Source organism: Arachis ipaensis, chromosome B8 (genome assembly GCF_059453495.1).
Source record: "Arachis ipaensis isolate K30076 ecotype BB chromosome B8, ASM5945349v1, whole genome shotgun sequence".
NCBI classification, from domain to species: domain Eukaryota; kingdom Viridiplantae; phylum Streptophyta; class Magnoliopsida; order Fabales; family Fabaceae; genus Arachis; species Arachis ipaensis.
In genome coordinates this window covers 52,627,731-52,649,199 of record NC_142443.1, presented here as the reverse complement: position 1 = coordinate 52,649,199, position 21,469 = coordinate 52,627,731, and the positions used below count along the sequence as shown (strand labels likewise).

General features: G+C 40.2%; 1 non-coding gene across 1 annotated transcript; it reads right to left on the bottom strand.

The window, feature by feature from the left end:
* Positions 1–2,888: 2,888 nt before the first annotated feature.
* On the bottom strand, positions 2,889–2,996 carry LOC148548099 (small nucleolar RNA R71). Its single transcript, XR_015897926.1, has one exon. It is a non-coding gene; the product is annotated as a small nucleolar RNA R71 (small nucleolar RNA).
* Between the last annotated feature and the right edge of the window lie 18,473 nt (positions 2,997–21,469).

Below are 21,469 nucleotides of genomic sequence, written 5' to 3'. Positions count from 1 at the left end.
TCATGACTTTAGCAAGGCTTTGATGCATTCATTGTTTGATGATAGATGAAAGAAAGTATGGAGGAAGGTTGAAGAAGGAGCATGGAAAGGATGAGGAGGAAGCAACGTTGGTGGCCAAGCTGGACCACCAACGTTGCCTCAAACGTTGGAAGAGAAACAGAGCACTTCTTTGCATGGTGGCTGATGATTACGTTTGAGGTAGCGATGGACATCCAACGTTACCACCAATGTGGCGATAAAAACTTCAATTCTGGAGCTAAGTGAATTTTGACTGGCGCGTGCGCGTCTATGATGCGTACGGGTAAAAAAGCAAATTTTGATGTCCGCGCGGAAGCGTGCAGTACGCGTACGCGTAAATGGGCATTTTTGACCCTTTTGCGCGGAAGCGCACGGTACGCGTATGCGCCAAAATCAAACGTTGGAGGTCCAACGTTGCCTCAAACGCTGCCTCCAACGTCCGCGATGCCAAGCCTAGAAGTTGGAGTCGAGAATTTTGAATCGACGCGTACACGCCAGTGACGCGTACGCGCGAATGAAAAAAACGGCAATGTGCGCGTAGGCGTACAGTACGCGTACGCATGAAAATGCCAATGTTGGAGGGAACGTTGGAGGTCCAACGCTGAGTCCAACGTCCCCAACTTTGTTTTTAAACTGCAAAATGAAAATCTTGCATCCACGCGCACGCGTGCAGTACACGTATGCGTGGATGAGAATTTTAACCCTTTTGCGCGGAAGTGCACGGTACGCGTACGCATGGGTTAGCTGACAGTGGCCTCCAACGTTGAGTCAAACGCCAATGACAGCAAGCTTTCTGGTTTTGCTGGTTTAGTTCTATATGGCATTTGAGTCAACGTTGGCCCTCAAACGTTGACTCAAACGTGAAGCATCTGGATTCAAAATTCACACAGATCTCTTCTCAACATCTAGGAAAACCAACTGGAGCCATTTTCAACCCAATTTCATCAAGGCCAAAAGCCCAATTCAAAGCTAGAAGATCAATGGAAGAAAGTGTATAAATAGCTTTGAATTTAAGTTAGAGAGGACTTTTCCCTTTTCTTTTCACTTTTCAGCTACTGGGCATTTTTACATCTTTTGTATTTTTCATTCTCTGTTAGTTAAATTCCAGAATGTATCGTTTAATTCCAATTTCCAATTTGAGAGCTATGAACAACTAAACCCCTTTCATTGGGTTAGGGAGCTCTGTGTAATTCAATGGATCAATATTAGTTTTCATTTATCTTCTTCTTTCTTTTCTCTTGATTTTACTAGAAAGCTTTTGGTCTTCATCCAATTGAATAATTATCTTGGGAAACAAGCTATTCATAATTGGATCTCCTCAGAACGTTGGAAAAGGAATGAGGAGATCATGCTAGAATTGCTTTCTAACATTGGATTAGATTGGGGTTTGGATGGATATAGTGACATGTAATCCTACCAATACTTTGATCTATGAATTTGTGTGGTATAATCATTGACCAAACTTCATCTCTTCCCATGAGCACTTAAATCAAGGAATTGGGTAATTGTTCATGCTTAGAGAGATTGGTGAACCAAGGAATTGGGATCCAATCACTTAAGATTGCCAAGGAGATCAATGAATGCATTGATTGCGGAAGAGATGAAAATGAATTTGATCCAGAGAATTGTACATCTCCTGAACCCAATGAATCCCTCATTCTCTGATCTACCCATTCTCTTTACTTTCTGCTCCTTAATTTCATGCTAATTCCCCTTTCCTGTTTACATTCTTGCAATTTAAGCTTCTGCACTTTAATTCCCTACAATTTAATTTTCTGTTCCTTTAATTTCTTGCAATTTAAGTTTCTCGCCAATTTTACTTTCTGCAAATTCTCAACCAAATCTGATTTCGCTCAACTAGTATAATTCACCAATTATAATTGATCGATCTACCAATCCCTGTGGGATTCGACCTCACTCTTTTGTGAGTTTTTACTTGACGACAATTCGGTACACTTGTTGGAAGGAAATTTGTTGAGAGACAGTTTCCGCGCATCAAGTTTATGGCACCATTGCCGAGGATTGGTTTTGTATTGACAATTACTAAATTGAAGGATAACTAGATTGAGCACTTTGCTTTTTCTTTTGATTAATGCAATTTAATTTCAGTTGTTCATTTTATTCTCTGCAATTTTCTGTGAGTTATTTCTCTTTAATTTTACCTTACTTTTTTACTTTCCAGCAAGCTAACCCACTAACCATTTGATAAATTGCTCTAACCAAGCTAACTATACTTTGTTTAGTAGACTCTACACTTGCTGTTTCTTGTACTTGTCCATTGTATGACAGGTAGGAGAAAAGAAATTTCAACCTCATTTGATAGTTAACCGGAAAGAACCTTCTTGAGATTAAGGAGGGAAGCAAGAGGAAAAAGAGTTGTTGGTGCAGAAGAAGATGAGGAATACTTTGATATAACCATGGAGGATAATATGGAAAACCATCATGAAGAAGAGGTGAACAACCATGCCAGAAGAGGTGGAGCTAACCCTGCTGGGCAAGAGAGGAGAGTCTTGGTATCATATATCAATCCGAATCCAGGAAATTGTGGTAGCAGCATTCAGAGGCCAACCATCCATGCTAATAATTTTGAATTAAAGCCTCAGCTCATAACTCTTGTCCAAAACAACTGTTCTTTTGGAGGAAGTGCACAAGAGGATCCTAATGAGCATCTCACTAAATTCCAAAGGATATGTGACACGGTTAAATCTAATGGTGTTCATCCTGACACCTATAGATTGCTACTGTTTCCATTTTCTTTGAGAGAAAAGGTATCAAAATGGCTAGAATCATTCCCGAAGGAAAGCTTGACAACCTGGGAAGATGTAATGAGCAGATTCTTGACAAGGTTCTACCCTCCACAAAGAGCAAACAGGCTAAGAACTAAAGTGTAAACATTCAGACAGCAGGATGGTGAAACTCTTTATGAAGCCTGGGAGAGATTCAAAGACTTGACAAAGAAATGCCCCCCTGACATGTTTAATGAGTGGGTGCAAATTCACATCTTCTATGAAGGGCTGAATTGTGAATCAAGGAAAGCTGTAGATCACTCATCTGGAGGTTCCCTAAATAAGAAGAAGACCATTGAAGAAGCCATTGATGTTATAGAGACAGTGGCTGACAATGAGTATTTTTATGCCTCGGACAGAAGCAACAACAGGGGAGTCTTAGAATTGAACCATATGGATGCAATCTTGGCCCAGAACAAGATGATCACCAAGCAACTGGCTAAATTGACCAAACAAATGGAGAAGACTCAGGCTGTAGCTATCCACACTCAATCATCACCTCAAGAATATTTGGAGACAGAAGAAGGGGCTAACTGGGAGGAAGCTAATTACCTTGGAAACTCATCTAGGCAAGCTAATGATCCTTACTCCAAAACCTATAATTCTGGTTGGAAGAACCACCCAAACTTTGGGTGGGGGAACCAACAAAACCAAGGCCAAGACCACAGACCACACAATCCAATCCAGTTCAACAATTCCACTCACCAAAACTCCAACCAAAAACTATACCATACCACACAAAACACTCATTCACAGCCACCATACCACAACCATAACAACCACTCTCCACACCCCACTTCCAACCAATCAGCGCCACATGATGAGGATAGAATGGCCAGGATGGAAGCTATGCTTGCAAACCTTTGTAAGGAGTTTGAAGACATAAAGAAATTCAAGGAGGAAGTAATATCCAATCGGCAAAATCAAGATGCAGCCGCTCAGAAGCTTGAAGCACAAATTGGGTATTTTTCCAAACAAGCCCCTAGCTACAGTTCCAGTAGTGCTACTAAGACAATTTCAAGAGAGGAATGCAAAGCTATTACCCTTAGAAGTGGAAGAAAATTGGAAGAGAAGTCAATGGACACTGAAGAAGAGAAAGAGGAGGATAGTTCAATTAACAAGAAAGAAGCACAAACACCTACTCCTAGTTCATCAGAAGAAAAGGAAGCTTTAAAGCCATATGTCCCAAAGGCTCCTTACCCACAACGCCTAATGAAGAATGCAAAGGACAGCCAGTTCTCCAAATTTTTGGAGATTTTCAAGAAACTTCAGATCAACATTCCCTTTGTAGAAGCACTAGAACAAATGCCACTTTATGCTAAGTTTCTGAAGGAATTGATGACCAAGAAGAAAAGCTGGAGGAATGATGAAACTGTAATCTTAACTGAGGAATGTAGTGCTATCATCCAACACAAGCTACCCCAAAAATTGAAGGACCCAGGAAGCTTCCAAATTCCCTGCATCATAGAGGAAATAACAGTTGAAAAAGCCTTGTATGATTTGGGAGCTAGTATAAATCTGATGTCCTTAACTATGATGAAAAGAATGAAGATTGAGGAAGCCAAACCAACAAGAATGGCTCTCCAATTGGCAGATCGGTCATTCAAATTCCCTCATGGAGTAGTAGAAGATTTGCTAGTAAAAGTAGGAGACTTCATCTTCCCTGCTGACTTTGTGATATTGGACATGGAGGAAGAAGCTAAGGCTTCAATAATTCTGGGAAGGCCATTTTTAGCCACTGCTAGAGCCATCATTGATGTCCAAAAAGGTGAACTTACCCTTAGGCTACATGAGGAAAGGATGTTATTCAATGTATTCAAAGCCATGAGCTATCCACCAGAGTCACTGGGAGAGTGTATGAGGTTAGATGCAGTGGAAACTGTGGTGCAAGAAACCTTTGAAGAAGCACTTGAAGGATTAATAGAGGGTGATTCCATGTTAAATGTTGAGATTGCTGATGCCAACTCAGCTGCAATGCCTATTCCAAGTGCATTGGAGGAGAGGAAAAAGGAGAAAGAAGTACCAAAACTGGAGCTAAAAGCACTACCTCCTACTCTCAAGATGCATACTTGGGAAGTGATGGAAGTTACCCAGTAATCATCAACTCTGGCCTTAGTCCAGAACAGGAAGAGGAACTAATCAAGGTATTACAAAGGTACCAAGATGCCATTGGATGGACCCTTACTGACTTAAAAGGGATAAGCTCATCCATATGTATGCATAAGATCTTGCTAGAAGAAGATGCCAAGTCCTCCATTCAAGCCCAGAGAAGATTGAATCCTGTCATAAAGAAGTGGTCCAAAAAGAAGTGATGAAGCTATGGCAAGCAAGAGTCATTTATCCCATTTTTGACAGCCCATGAGTGAGTCCTGTTCATGTGATTCCAAAGAAAGAAGGGATCACAGTTGTACCCAATGAGAAGAATAAACTCATACCCACTAGAACAGTAACAGGCTGGAGGATGTGCATTGACTATAGGAAATTCAATGAGGCAACTAGAAAGGATCATTTTCCACTTCCTTTTATGGACCAGATGCTGGAGAGATTGGCAGGACATGGATATTATTATTTTCTTAATGGATATTCGGGTTATAATCAAATAGTGGTGGATCCAAGAGATCAAGAAAAGACATCATTCACCTGTCCATATGGAGTTTTTGCTTACAGGCGCATGTCTTTTGGATTGTGCAATGCCCCTGCAACTTTCCAAAGATGCATGTTGTCTATTTTCTCAGACATGATTGAAAAATTCATTGAAGTCTTCATGGACTATTTCTCAGTTTTTGGAGATTCCTTTCCCAATTGCCTTAATCATCTTGCCTTAATATTAAAAAGGTGCCAAGAGACAAACCTAGTTCTAAATTGGGAAAAATGCCATTTCATGGTAACAGAAGGGATTTTCCTTGGCCATAAAATTTCTGAAAAAGGCATAGAAGTAGACAAAGCTAAGGTGGAATTAATTGAGAAATTACCTCCACCTAGTAATGTCAAGGCAATTAGGAGTTTTTCAGGCCATGCTGGTTTCTACAGAAGGTTTATCAGAGATTTTTCCAAAATTGTAAAGTCTTTGAGCAACCTATTAGTCTCTGATACACCTTTTGTATTTGATCAAAAATGCACACTAGCATTTGAAACACTGAAGAGAGAGCTTTTCTCAGCACCTATCATTGCCCCCACCTGATTAGAATTTGCCTTTTGAAATTATGTGTGATGCATCAGACCTGGCTGTTGGGGCAGTGCTTGGACAGAAGAAGGGCAATTTAGTGCATGTTATATATTATGCCAGCAAGGTTTTGAATGAAACTCAAAGGAATTATACCACTACCAAGAAAGAGCTACTGGCAATAGTGTTTGCATTTGACAATTTTAGATCTTATCTCATTGGATCTAAAGTGATTGTTTTTACTGATCATGCAGCACTAAAATATCTACTTGCAAAACAAGAGTCAAAACCAAGACTGATAAGGTGGATTTCGCTATTGCAGGAATTTAACATTGAGATTAAAGACAAGAAGGGAGTGGAGAACAAAGTAGCAAATCATTTATCCAGAATCTCCTGTGAAGAAGGTAGCACCCACAAATCAAGTGTCAATGAATTCTTCCCTGATGAGCAATTAATGCTGGTTCATAAGGCACCCTGGTTCGCAGACATTGCTAATTTTAAGGCAATTGGGGAGTTTCCTTCAATGATCAACAAGCATCAAAAGAGAAAACTCATCAATGATGTAAAATATTTCATTTGGGATGAGCCATACTTATTCAAAAAATGTCCAGATGGATTGCTCAGAAGATGTATTTCAGAGGAGGAAGGAAGGGAAGTTCTATGGAAAAGTCATGGTTCTTGTTATGGAGGCCATTTTGGAGGAGAAAGAACCACAGCAAAAGTCTTGCAGTGCAGATTCTTTTGGCCCACCATCTTCAAAGATGCAAGAGAGCTAGTGAAGAAGTGTAATGAGTGTCAGCGGGCTGGAAATTTGCCCAAGAAAAATGAGATGCCACAGCAATTTATCTTGGAACTTGAGTTGTTTGATGTATGGGGGATTGACTTTATGGGACCATTCCCAACCTCATACTCAAACAGCTACATTCTGGTGGCAGTGGACTATGTGTCCAAATGGGTGGAAGCCATTGCAACTCCTATAAATGACAACAAGGTGGTTTTGAACTTCCTAAGAAAAAATATCTTTAGTCGATTTGGAGTTCCCAGGGCACTTATCAGTGATGGAAGAAGTCATTTTTGCAACAGACCATTAGAAACCCTCCTCCTGAGATATGGGGTAAAGCACAAGGTTGCCACACTCTATCACCCCCAAACAAGTGGACATACAGAAGTGTCCAACCGGGAGCTGAAAAGGATCCTGGAAAAAACGGTGGGAGCTTCAAGAAAAGACTGGTCGAAGAAGCTGGATGATGCTCTTTGGGCATATAGGACAGCCTTTAAAACACCAATTGGAATATCTCCATATCAACTGGTATATGGTAAGGCTTGCCACTTACCATTAGAGCTTGAACATAAAGCTTTCTGGGCTCTCAAGTTGCTGAATTTTGATGGTCAAGCTGCTGGTGAAAGGAGGCTCTTGCAATTACAAGAATTAGAGGAGTTTAGATTCCAAGCCTATGAAAATGCCAAAATATACAAGAAAAAGGCAAAGGAAAGACATGACCTCAAGATGGCACCAAGAAGCTTTGAGGAAGGACAGAGAGTGCTACTCTACAACACCAGACTAAAACTGTTCCCTGGGAAGTTAAGATCAAGGTGGTCAGGCCCTTTTATTGTCACTAAAGTCTCACCTTATGGATACATAGAGATCATGGAAGAAATCTCACAACGGACCTTCACTGTGAATGGACAAAGACTCAAACACTACCAGGGTGACATGGTAGAAGAGTCCAAGATGAAATATATACTCACTTGAGAGAGAGGAACGTCAAGCTAGTGACGATAAAAGAGCGCTTGTTGGGAGGCAACCCAACCAAAGATAATTCTCTTTTCATACCTTGTCAATAAGAGTAAGTAAATTCTTTGTATTGCAAGGAGCTAAGTTTGGTGTTGCACACCAAAGAAATCTAAGGGTGAATGTGTAATTCTAAGTTTGGTGTTCCACCATAGATTACATGAAGGACACACTGCACCCTAGCATAATTAGTTGTCAGCTCCTAACAATCAGGAGAATTACTCAAAAGTTGTTTGTTTTCTAATTCTGGTTTGCTATTGAGTTCATAGTTTTTTTATAGTTCATAGTTTACTGTCTTAATAAAAGTACTTGAGGTTTTCTGCATAAGACTCAATTTGCTGCATAAGGCAATAAACTAAGTTTGGTGTTCACACACTAATCTATGTTTAAAAGCCTACAAACGTACACGCATACTAACAACCTCTCAAGTGCTTGGGGAACAAGCAGCTTTCAGTAGCTTTTGCAGGAATTCAATCAACCCTTGGAAGTACTATGCATTATCATCAAAGGACAAAAAAAAGGACACTAAAGCCACAAATGGTGATACAAGAAAGGAAGCAACTAGAAGGCACCACCAAGAGGTTGTATTGTTGCTTAATTCCATCCGCTTTGAAATACTCTAAATTGGAAGTCTGAAAGTTCCCATGTTGATATTCACTTATGGTTTTAGTCATTTTGCATTCCGTATGTTTTAATTTTTCAATAAGTGTGCTAGCCTAAGTGTGTGTGCTTTCATTTTCACTTGTTAAATACTTGCCTTGTTCCCTAAGTCTTTTCAATTAAATAAAAGAAATGATTGAACATAGAAGTAGAAGAGTTCCTTTTTAGCAAGTAGTAAAATAACAGTAAGTGGTGGTGTATGTTTGATTGTGCTGTAGCTCACTTACAAATGAATAAAAGGATAGATTGCTCTATTTCTAAGTGAAAGTTAGCTTACTGTCTATGAACCTTAGTAAATAAAAGTCCTTGGTTGAAAAGGGAAACAAACAAAAAGAAAAGAAAAAGAAAAGCCAAAAGTGGTAGCAAAAACAAAAGAAAGCAATGAATAAGGCTAGACACCAATAGATTAGACCTTAGGACATATGCCTGTGGTGTCTGTGTACTAGGATCTGCTTGGATGATTAGGTTCTATGGAGTGCTTTAACACTTGGTAACTTGGGTTAACTAACCCGGGATTATCAACCGAAAGTCCATTATCAAGAGCAACCTAGCTACAAGACATTTAGTAACCCAAAGAGGTGCTGGGCATCAATGTCTTAAGAAGATTTGTGAGCCAAGTGTCTGTAGTGGAAAATGTGTTAAGTACCAATAAACTAAGAAACTGCTACAACACATGACACTGAGCTAAAGTCTACAGGAAAAGAAAATGAAGAAAAACAACTACCAAGGTTGAATGAATAATAAGAGGTCGTAGCAGTATGATAATTGATGCTTGAAAGAGACTTTCTATGCCTAAAGATCAATAAGAAGTGACATGTTGCATTTTTCTGCATAAAACCCCATTTACTAATAATAATGACTTGCTGATATGAACATTCCCTTTTGTTTCATTCTTTCTTCTTAATAAATTCAGTACTTGCTTTAGGACAAGCAAGATTTAAGTTTGGTGTTGTGATGCCAGGGCATCTTAGGCTAGTTTCACTATCCTTTTTCCTTATTTTTAATAGGTTTTATGCACTTTCTTGAGCTATAAGTAAGCAAATTGGGTAGAAATTCATGTATGCCTATATTCATTCAACCATGAGTAATTTGATGCAATTTCATGATGATTTATGCTATGATTACTTGTATGCTAAAAATGATAAGAATTCTCATGACTTTAGCAAGGCTTTGATGCATTCATTGGTTGATGATAGGTGAAGGAAAGCATGGAGGAAGGTTGAAGAAGGAGCATGGAAAGGATGAGGAGAAAGCAGTTGGTGGCCAAGTTGGACCAACAACGTTGCCTCAAACGTTGGAAGAGAAACAGAGCACTTCTCTGCATGGTGGCTGATGCTCACGTTTGAGGTAGCGTTGGACATCCAACGTTACCCCCAACGTGGTGATAAAAACTTCAATTCTGGAGCTAAGTCAATTTTGAGTGGCGTGTACGCGTCTATGACGCGTACGCGTAAAAAAGCAAATTTGATATCCACACAGAAGCGTGTAGTACGCGTATGCGTACGTGCCAAAATCGAACATTGGAGGTCCAACGTTGCCTCAAACGCTGCCTCCAACGTCTGCGATGCCAAGTCCAGAAGTTGGAGTCGAGAATTTTGAATCGACGCGTACGTGCCAGTGAGGCGTACGCGCGGATGAAAAAAATGCCAATGTGCGCGTAGGCGTACAGTACGTGTACGCGTGAAAACGCCAACGTTGGAGGGAACGTTGGAGGTCCAACGCTAAGTCCAACGTCCCCTACTTTGTTTTTAAACTACAAAATGAAAATCTTGCATCCACGCGCACGCGTGCAGTACGCGTACGCGTGGATGAGCATTTTGACCCTTTTGCACGGAAGTGCACGGTACGCATACGCGTGGGTTAGCTGACGTTGGCCCTCCAACGTTGAGTCAAATGCTAATGACAGCAGGCTTTCTGGTTTTGCTGGTTTAGTTCTATATGGCGTTTGAGTCAACATTGGCCCTTAAACATTGACTCAAACGTGAAGCATCAGGATTCAAAATTCACACAGATCTCTTCTCAACACCAAAGAAAATCAATTGGAGCCATTTTCAACCCAATTCCATCAAGGCCAAAAGCCCAATTCAAGGCTTGAAGATCAATTGAAGAAAGTGTATAAATAGCTCAGAATTTAAGTTAGAGGGGACTTTTCCCTTTTCTTTTCACTTTTTAGCTACTGGGCACTTTTACATCTTTTGTATTTTTCATTCTCTGTTAGTTAATTTCCAGAATGTATCGTTTTATTCCAATTTCCATTTTGAGAGCTATGAACAACTAAATCTCTTTCATTGGGTTAGGGAGCTCTGTGTAATTCAATGGATCAATATTAGTTTTCATTCATCTTCTTCTTTCTTTTCTCTTGATTTTACTAGAAAGCTTTCGGTCTATATCCAATTGAATAGTTATCTTTGGAAAGAAGCTATTCATAATTGGATCTCCTCGGAACCTTGGAAGAGGAATGAGGAGATCATGCTAGAATTACTTTCTCACATTGGATTAGATTGGGGTTTGGATGGATATAGTGACATGTAATCCTACCAACACTTTGATCTATGAATTTGTGTGGTATAATCAGTGACTAAACTTCATCTCTTCCCATGAGCACTTAAATCAAGGAATTGGGCAATTGTTCATGCTTAGAGAGATTGGTGAGCCAAGGAATTGGGATCCAATCACTTATGATTGCCAAGGAGATCAATGAATGCATTGATTGCGGAAGAGATGAAAATGAATTTGATCCGGAGAATTGTACATCTCCTGAACCCAATGAATCCCCCATTCTCTGATCTACCCATTATTTTTACTTTCTGCTCTTTAATTTCATGCTAATTCCCCCTTCTCGTTTACATTCTTGCAATTTAAGCTGCTGCACTTTAATTTCCTGCAATTTAATTTTCTGTTCCTTTAATTTCTTACAATTTAAGTTTCCCGCCAATTTTACTTTCTACAAATTCTCAACCAAATCTGATTTTGTTCAACTAGTATAATTCACCTATTATAATTGATCGATCTACCAATCCCTGTGGGATTCGACCTCACTCTTTTGTGAGTTTTTACTTGACGACAATCCGGTACACTTGCCGGAAGGAAATTTGTTGAGACACAGTTTCTGCGCATCAGCTAATCCACGACTTCATTGGAGACTTCTCGAGACACCAGTTCAGCCGATTTCTGGGGAGATTAGGGTCTCTGTGGTAGAAGCTAGAACCCAAACAAGCAGAATTCTCTAATCTGGAAGATTCGACCTTGTCTGTGACATTTTGAGTAGGATCGTCAAGAGAATGAACTGCTAGAGCTTCACCCTTGTTCAGATTGGATGACCACAGCCAATGGCATTTGATCTGAAGCAGAGGAGATTGATGACCACGGCCAATGGCGTTGATCACATACAACCTACCATAGAAAAAATCATTCACAAGCAAAGAAGACAGTAATACCAGAGTTAATTCAGAAAGACAAAGCAACTCCAATCCTTAACCATATTCCTATTCCTAATTCCATTTAATTCATAAGGTATTTTATATATTTTTATTTGACCCTTTTCACTCTCTCAAACAATCAAACCAAAAACTTCTTGATTTCGCCTGACTAAGACCTACAAGGTAACCATAGCTTGCTTCAAACCACAATTCTCGTGAGATCGACCCTAACTCACTCAGGTATTACTTGGACGACCCAGTGTACTTGCTGGTACAGCTGTACAAAAGTGTGGGATTCGTGCACCAATAATATACCTAGGAGCCTTGAAGGAAAGATAAGCAGGAACAACGAGATCAAAAATCATGACACTCTCCAAAGGTTAAGGTGAAAAGCTTATACAGAAAATCAAAGACAATTAATACAAATCTTGATTCTCTGAAGTTAACCTCTAGGAGGGACATAATTCAAATGTATACAAAATGAAGAACATATACATACATATAAACTAGATACACAATAAAAGTCTCCAAAATGTAGATCTTCGCTTCCAAAGAGTCTCCAGCATGCTCAGTAAGGTGCCTCACATCTTATATCTGAAAAACAACAAATACGTATGAAATGAGGACCGAAGGTTCTCAGTATGTTAACAGTTCCCAATAGACAAGATATAAGGCCTAGGAAGCCAAAGGCAATTCTAAACTTCTACAATCCAGATCAAAGCCTAAAGTCATTACCAACCAGAAATATGGTAACTCTACCTAGGGATTCTAATCTAGCTCCTCATTTCCAGTTCTTTACAAACCTCCCAATCACCAGGTGGAACAACCCTCAACCCTCTTCCACCACCTGAAGAATCTCTCAAGATCAAGCACATACAAAGCATACAAGTAACACATAATTAAGGAAACAGATGCAACAGTTAAGTCATGTAGCATATAGACATAGATAAACAGTTAGGCAAGCCAAAACATGCATACTCAAACAAATCATACAATTGCAAATGACGCATGCCTATCCTACTGGCCATGAGCTCACGTGTCAGTTACTTTGCCAAAACCTGACACATCCGGTAGCTAACCCGGATATCGTCCTCTTGAAAACCGGTGGGTGGTACACCACCACGATCCCCGCCTGGTGAGTGGTACACCACCACAATCGTCACCGTTATGAGCTATATACCACCACAATCCTCGCAAGATTTTTAACTGAAAAACACAAACCCGTGGGTAGTAAATAACAATGATCCCTACACATACTTTCATTTAAAAACTCATGGGCGGTAAATAACCATGATCCCCACAAACATTTTTTAGTCAAGTACATTCTCATCATCATAATGTGTTTCACTTTATTCAAAATCATAAAAAAAGTCCATCATCATCACCCCTCATCATCATAATCATCTTCATTAGTCTTAATCAAAATCAGTCATCGTCATTTCTCATTCCTAACTTCTCTACCCTCTATTAAACTGGCTCTAAATTCATAAGGGAAAAATACCCCTTGTATTTCACCCAATACACTCTCACATATCCTAAAGCCTAAACACTAGCTATCGTACCTTAAACAGGTGTTAAACGCCAGGTAACTAAGTGCAGATAGTGCAGAAATCCACTTCCGGGGCCTACTTGGTGTGTGCTTGGGCTGAGCATTGAGCTTACACATGTAGAGGCTTCTCTTGGAGTTAAACGCCAGGTTGCAGCCTGTTTGTGGCGTTTAACTCTGGCTTGTAACCTGTTTCTGGCGTTTAACTTCAGAATAGGACAGGAAGTTGGCATTTGAACGCCAGTTTGCGTCGTCAAAACTCGGGCAAAGTATGGACTATTATATATTAATAGAAAGCCCTGGATGTCTACTTTCCAACGCAATTGAGAGAGCGCCAATTGGGTTTCTGTAGCTCTAGAAAATCTATTTCGAGTACAAGGAGGTTAGAATCCAACAGCATCTGCAGTCCTTTTTCAGCCTCAGAATCAGATTTTTGCTCAGGTCCCTCAATTTCAGCCAGAAAATACCTGAAATCACAGAAAAATACACAAACTCATAGTAAAGTCTAGAAATGTGAATTTTGCATAAAAAATAATAAAAACATAGTAAAAACTAACTAAATCATACTAAAAACTACCTAAAAACAATGCCAAAAAGCGTGTAAATTATCCGCTCATCACAACACCAAACTTAAATTGTTGCTTGTCCCCAAGCAACTGAAAATCAAAAAGGATAAAAAGAAGAGAATATACTATAAATTCCAAAACATCAATGAAACTTAGCTCCAATTAGATGAGCGGGACTAGTAGCTTTTTGCCTCTGAACAGTTTTGGCATCTCACTTTATCCTTTGAAGTTCAGAATGGTTGGCATCTATAGGAACTCAGAATCCAGATAGTGTTATTGATTCTCCTAGTTCAGTATGTTGATTCTTGAACACAGCTACTTTATAAGTCTTGGCCGTGGCCCTAAGCACTTTGTTTTCCAGTATTACCACCGGATACATAAATGCCACAGACACATAACTGGGTGAACCTTTTCAGATTGTGACTCAACTTTGCTAGAGTCCCCAATTAGAGGTGTCCAGAGTTCTTAAGGACACTCTTTTTGCTTTGGATCATGACTTTAACCGCTCTGTCTCAAGCTTTTCACTTGACACATTCACGCCACAAGCACATGGTTAGGGACAGCTTGGTTTAGCTGCTTAGGCCGGGATTTTATTCCTTTGGGCCCTCCTATCCATTAATGCTCAAAGCCTTGGATCCTTTTTATTACCCTTGCCTTTTGGTTTAAAGGGTTACTGGCTTTTTGCTCTTGCCTTTTGGTTTAAAGAGCTATTGGCTTTTTCTGCTTGCTTTTCCTTTTTCTTTCTTTTATTTTTTTATTTTTTTTCAAGCTTTGTTCTTCACTGCTTTTTCTTGCTTCAAGAATCAATTTTATGATTTTTCAGATTATCAATAACATTTCTCCTTTTTCGTTATTCTTTCAAGAGCCAACAATTTTAACATTCATAAACAACAAATTCAAAAGACATATGCACTGTTCAAGCATTCATTCAGAAAGCAAAAAGTAGTGTCACCACATCAAAATAATTAAACTAATCTCAAGGATGAATTCAAAATTCATGTGCTTCTTGTTCTTTTGTAATTAAAGCATTTTTCATTTAAGAAAGATGATGGATTCATAGGACATTCATAGCTTTAAGACATATACACTTGAACACTAATGATCATGTAATAAAGACACAAACATGAATAAACATAGAGCATATTAAACGAAAAACAGAAAAATAAAGAACAAGAAAATTAAAGAACGGGTCCATCTTAGTGATGGCGGCTAGTTCTTCCTCTTGAAGATCTTATGGAGTGCTTTAGCTCCTCAATGTCTCTTCCTTGCCTTTGTTGCTCCTCCCTCATAGCTCTTTGATCTTCTCGAATTTCATGAAGGAGGATAGAATGCTCTTGTTGAGGTCCATGAGTGGGCTCTCTTGTTTGCTCCATCCTTTTCTTAGTAATGGGTTTGTGAGATGAATCTCTCCATCTCCCATGACTCGGATGTGGAAGCAATTGTCTTCCCTTTCCTCTTTCTAGAGGTTTCTCTGGCCTTTGGTGCCATTAATGGTTATGGAAAAACAAAAAGCAATGCTTTTACCACACCAAACTTAAAAGGTTTGCTCGTCCCCGAGCAAAAGAAGAAAGAAAGTAGTAGAAGAAGAAGAAAATAGAGGAGATGGAGGGAGATATGTGGTTCGGCCAAGGGGTAGAAGTAGTGGTTGTAATGTGTGAAAATGAAGGAGTGGTGAGGGGTTTATATAGGGGTAGGGGGAGGTGATTGGTGAAGGGTATTTGGGAAAGAGTGTTATGAAAAGGTGGGAGAGAGAGAGAGAGAGAGAGAGAGAGAGAGAGAGGTGGGGTAGGTGGGGATCGTGTGGCGTCCACAAATCCTGAGGGGTCTAGGACTTATCATCCCTGCTCCATTTAAGCGTGCAAAACGCCCATATAGTGCAATCCTGTCGTTAAATGCCAGGTTGCTGCTTGTTTCTGGCATTTAGCGCTAGCTTTTCTCCCTTTATTGGCGTTTATCGCCAAGTTGATGCTTGTTTCTGGCGTTAAACGCTAGACTGTAGCTTGTTTCTGGCGTTTAAGGCTAGCTTGATGCTTCTTTCTGGCGTTTAAACGCAAGTAAGCTCTTCCTCCAGGGTGAGCTATTTTTAATGCTGTTTTTTATTTTGCTTTGATTTTTGTGACTCCACATGATCATCATCCTAAAGAAAACATAAAATAAAAATGGAAAACAAAAAATTAAAATAGATAAGTAAAAATTGGGTTGCCTCCCAATAAGCGCTTCTTTAATGTCTTTAACTGGACCTTACTGAGCTTTTAATCTAGTCTCAGCTTTGAGCATTCTTGCTTAACATTGCCTTCAAGATAATGCTTGACTCTCTGTCCATTAACAATGAACTTCTTATTAGAATCAATGTCTTGAAGCTCTACATAGCCATATGGTGACACACTTGTAATCACATATGGTCCCCTCCACCGGGATTTCAGTTTCCCGGGGAATAATCTGAGCCTAGAGTTAAACAGCAGAACCTTTTGTCCTGGTTTAAAGACTCTACATGACAGTTTCTTATCATGCCACCTTTTTGCTTTCTCCTTGTAAATTTTTGTATTTTTGAAAGCATTGAGTCTGAATTCCTCTAGCTCATTTAACTGGAGTAATCTCTTCTCTCCAGCTAACTTAGCATCCAGGTTTAGGAATCTGGTTGCCCAGTAGGCCTTATGCTCCAGTTCCATAGGCAGATGACAGGCCTTCCCATACACAAGCTGGTATGGAGAGGTTCCTATAGGAGTCTTGAATGCTGTTCTGTATGCCCACAGAGCATCATCCAAGCTTTTTGCCCAATCCTTTCTACGGGTAATTACAGTCCGTTCCAGGATTCTTGAAATTTTATGCCCAAGGACAACCCCTTCAGTCACCATAAAGTGACATTTTTCCCAGTTTAAAACTAAGTTGGTCTCCTGGCATCTTTTCAGAACAAGTGCTAAATGGTTAAGGCAGGAGCTGAATGAGTCTCCAAATACTGAAAAGTCATCCATGAAGACTTCCAAAAATTTCTCTACCATATCAGAGAAGACAGAGAACATGCACCTCTGAAAGGTTGCAGGTGCATTGCACAGACCAAAGGCATCCTTCTGTAAGCAAACACTCCAGAAGGACATGCGAATGCTGTTTTCTCTTGGTCCTGAGGATCTACTGCAATTTGGTTGTAACCTGAATAGCCATCCAAAAAGCAGTAGTATTCATGACCTACTAGTCTTTCTAGCATCTGGTCTATAAATAGTAAAGGAAAGTGATCCTTCCTGGTGGATGTATTGAGCCTTCTGTAATCAATACACATACGCCACCCTGTAACTGTTCTTGTAGGAACCAGTTCATTTTTTTCATTATGAACCATTGTCATGCCTCCCTTCTTGGGGACAACTTGGACAGGGCTCACCCAGGGGCTATCAGAAATAGGATAAATAATCCCAGCCTCCAGTAACTTGGTGACCTCTTTCTACACCACCTCCTTCATGGCTGGATTTAGCCGCCTCTGTGGTTGAACCACTGGCTTAGCATCGTCCTCCAATAGGATCTTATGTATGCATCTTGCTGGGATGATGCCCTTAAGATCACTTTTGGACCACCCAAGAGCTGTCTTGTGTGTCTTTAGCACTTGAAGTAGTGCTTTCTCTTCCTGTGGATTTAAAGTAGAGCTTATGATCACCGGAAAAGTGTCATCTTCTCCCAGAAATGCATATTTTAGGGATGGTGGTAGTGGTTTGAACTCGGGTTTAGGAGATTTCTCCTCTTCCTGAGGAGTTTTCAGAGGCTCTTTTATTTCCTCTGATTCCTCCAGATCAGGCTGAACATCTTTAAAGATGTCTTCTAGCTCTGATTCGAGACTCTCAGTCATGTTGATCTCCTCTACCAGGGAGTCAATAATATCACACGCATGCATTCTTTTTATGTGTCTGGATGCTTCATTGCCTCAATAGCATTCAGCCTGAACTCATCCTCATTGACTCTTAAGGTCACTTCCCCTTTTTGGACATCAATGAGGGTTTGTCTAGTTGCTAGGAAGGATCTTCCTAGAATGAGAGTTGCACCCTTGTGCTCCTCCATCTCCAGCACTACAAAGTCAGTGGGAAAGGCAAATGACCCAACCTTGACAATCATATCCTCAATTATGCCTGATGGATATTTAATGGAGCCATCAGCAAGTTGAAGACATATCGGGGTTGGTTTGACCTCTTCAGTGCAGCGGCGGCGTAGGGTGGCACGTCGGCGAACCTTGGTGGCGGCAAGGATGGTTTTGTGGTGTTGGGTTAGGGCTGGGGTGTAGGGAGTTGAGGTTAAGGGGGAAGGAATGGAGGGGGTGGGCGTTGTTGGCGGGAGGTGCGGCGGTGAGGGTGCGGAGGGGAGGGCAGTGACGGAGGGGGGGAAGAGAAAAGGGAGGATAAAGGGGAGGCGAGAAGGAGGGGGTGTGGGTGGGGTTGGTGGTAGTGGCTGGGTGGTTGCGGGTACTGTGGCAGTCGGAGGTGATCGGCTGGCAGTGGTGGTGGTTAGGGGGGTGGGTTGCTGATGCCAAGGCATCTTAGGCTAGTTTCACTAGCATTTTTCTGTTAGTTTTAGTTGTTTTATGCATTTTCTTGAGCTTAAAGTAACCAAGAATGGTTAAATGAATAACAAAGCAATGAACCATCCAAACAGTATGATTTTGATGCAAATTCCATGAGTTTTTAGTTATATTACTTGAATGCTATGAATGGAAGATTTCTCATGAAATTTTGCAAGACTTTGATGCAATTGTTTGGATGATTTCAGGGAAGAAGAGGCTAGGCAAGGAAGCAACAAAATCAATAAAGGAAGCTTGAATATCACATGTGGAGTTTAAGTTCCAGTTTAAGCTTAAACTGGAGCTTAAACGCCAGAATCATGAAGGCTAAGAAATGCTGGAACTGGCGTTTAACCTCCAGTTTAACCTTAAACTGGAAGTTAAACGCCAGAATGAGAATTTCACCAAGGGAGCATTTCCACGTTTAAGCTCCAGTTTAACCTTAAACTGGAGCTTAAACGTGTTCGACACAATTCTCACCAGGAAGCATTTCCACGTTTAACCTCCAGTTTAACCTTAAACTAGAGGTTAAATGCCAGAAGTAAGAAAGGCACCAGGAGCATTTCCACGTTTAAGCTCCAGTTTAACCTTAAACTGGAGCTTAAACGTGTTCGACTATTTCTCTCCTCCAGGGTTGCTTTCTCATTTCCACGTTTAAGCTTCAGTTTAACCTTAAACTGAAGCTTAAACGTGTTCGACCCAATTGCTCCTCCAGGGTTGCTTTCTTCATTTCCACGTTTAAGCTTCAGTTTAACCTTAAACTGAAGCTTAAACGTGTTCGACATTTCACACTCCTGGGTTGCTTTCTTCCATTTCCACGTTTAAGTTTCAGTCTAACCTTAAACTGAAACTTAAACTTCAACTTAAACGCCACTTTTTGAAAGGGGTTTCTGGGCCAAATATATTGAAGTTTAAGTTAGCATTTGAGCACAAACATTAACTTGAACGTATTATGGTATGAAACCCAATTGAATATCATGGTTTATGGGATTGGGCCTGAAGAATTGATGAGTCTGGAGCTTTAATTTGTTGAGTCTTGTGTCATTACTTGTTTATCACTAAGTTTGCTCAATGAATGTTACAGAATTGGATCACAGCCTCATCAGAATTATGGACCATAAACCCAAAGCAAAAGGAATTCAGGGAAAGGCCTCAAAGCCCAAGAAACACAACAGAAGCTCAATTTAGAAAGTGTATAAATAGGATAGAATTTAAGTTAGAGGAAGTTTTTTTGGATACACAGAGAACTTTGGATCATTTTCCTTTAGTTTTGTAATTGAATTCAGAGCTATGACTCACTAAACCCCTTTCATTGGGTTAGGGAGCTCTATTGTAATTCAATGAATCAATAATAGTTTTATCTTCTTCTTCAATCTTTTCTCTTGAATTTTGTTAGAAAGCTTCTCGATCTAATTCCATTGGGTAGTTGTCTTGGGAAAGAAACTACCCATAATTGGAATCCTTCGGAACCTTGGGAAAGGAATGGAGGATTCATGCTAGAGAAGCTTTCTCACAGTGAATTGGATTGGGGTTTGGATGGATATTGTGACATGTAATCCTACCAAATTGTGGTTCATGAAACTGTGTGGTATAATCAGTGATCGAGCATCATCTCTTCTTATGAACATTTAAACCAAGGGATTGGGAATTTGTTTGTTTTTAGAGAGAATTGGTGAGCCAAGGGATTGGGATCCAATCATATAAGATTGCCAAGCAAAATTCAATGAATGCATTGGTTGAGGAAGGGATAAAAGTTGTTTTGATTCGGAGATCTCAATATCTCCTAACACCCAATGAACTCCCATTTCTAATCTGCCACTTTCTCTTTACATTCTGCAATTAAATTCATGCAATCACCCCCATCCCTTTTAATTTCAGCAATTTAGCTTCTCGCTCTTTAATTCATGCAATTTTACATTCCGCAATTCTCATCTAAATCTTGATTCCGCTCAACTAGAACATACTTCTAATCCGAATTGCTCACTCAACCAATCCTTGTGGGATTCGACCTCACTCTATTGTGAGTTTTTACTTGACGATAACCGGTGCACTTGCCGGAAGGAATTTTGCCGATCGTGCAATTTCCTAAATCGTAGCATAACAAGTTTATGCGCATCAAGTTTATGGCGCCGTTGCCGGGGATTGGTTTTCGATTGACAATTCTCAAATTGGAAGTTAACTAGATTGAGCATTTTTCTTGCTTTGTTAATTCAGTTCAAGTTACTTGTTGAATTTTAACTTCTGCACTCTGTTACATGCTTTCTTTCTTTATGCCTTTAAATTCAAGCAACTAACTCACTGACTCACTAACTATTTGAATTAATTCCTCAACTGCTCTAACCATACTCTTCCATTAACCAAGAGTATTTCACTTGTTTGGTGCCTGTGCTGTGTTCTTGTATGAAAGGTAGGAGAGGAGAGACATCAACTCCTCCATATACCGAACCAGAGAGGACCCTTCATAGACTTAGAAGGGAAGCAAGAGGGAAGAGAGTACTGAGAGAAGAGGAATCTGAAGGAGAATCTGAGGACAATTTTGAGGAAGCTTTAGATCTCAACATGGATAGAGAAGTTCACAACCATGAGAGGGCTGATGGAAACAATGCCATTCCTGAGAGGAGGGTTCTTGGTTCATACATAAACCCAACCTCTGGGAATTGTGGTAGCAGCATTCAGAAACCACCCATTCAGGCCAATAATTTTGAACTCAAACCACAGCTAATATCACTTGTGGAGGATCATTGTTCATTTGGTGGGAGTGCCAATGAAGATCCAAACCAACATCTCACAAAATTCCTGAGAATTTGCGACACTGTGAAGTCCAATGGAGTCCAGGAAGATACCTATAAACTGCTCTTGTTCCCATTTTCACTTAGGGACAAGGCAGCTAAGTGGCTGGAATCATTCCCAAGGGGGAGCCTAACAACCTGGGATGAGGTGGAGAGCAAGTTTCTGGCACGTTTCTACCCCCCACAAAAGGTCAAT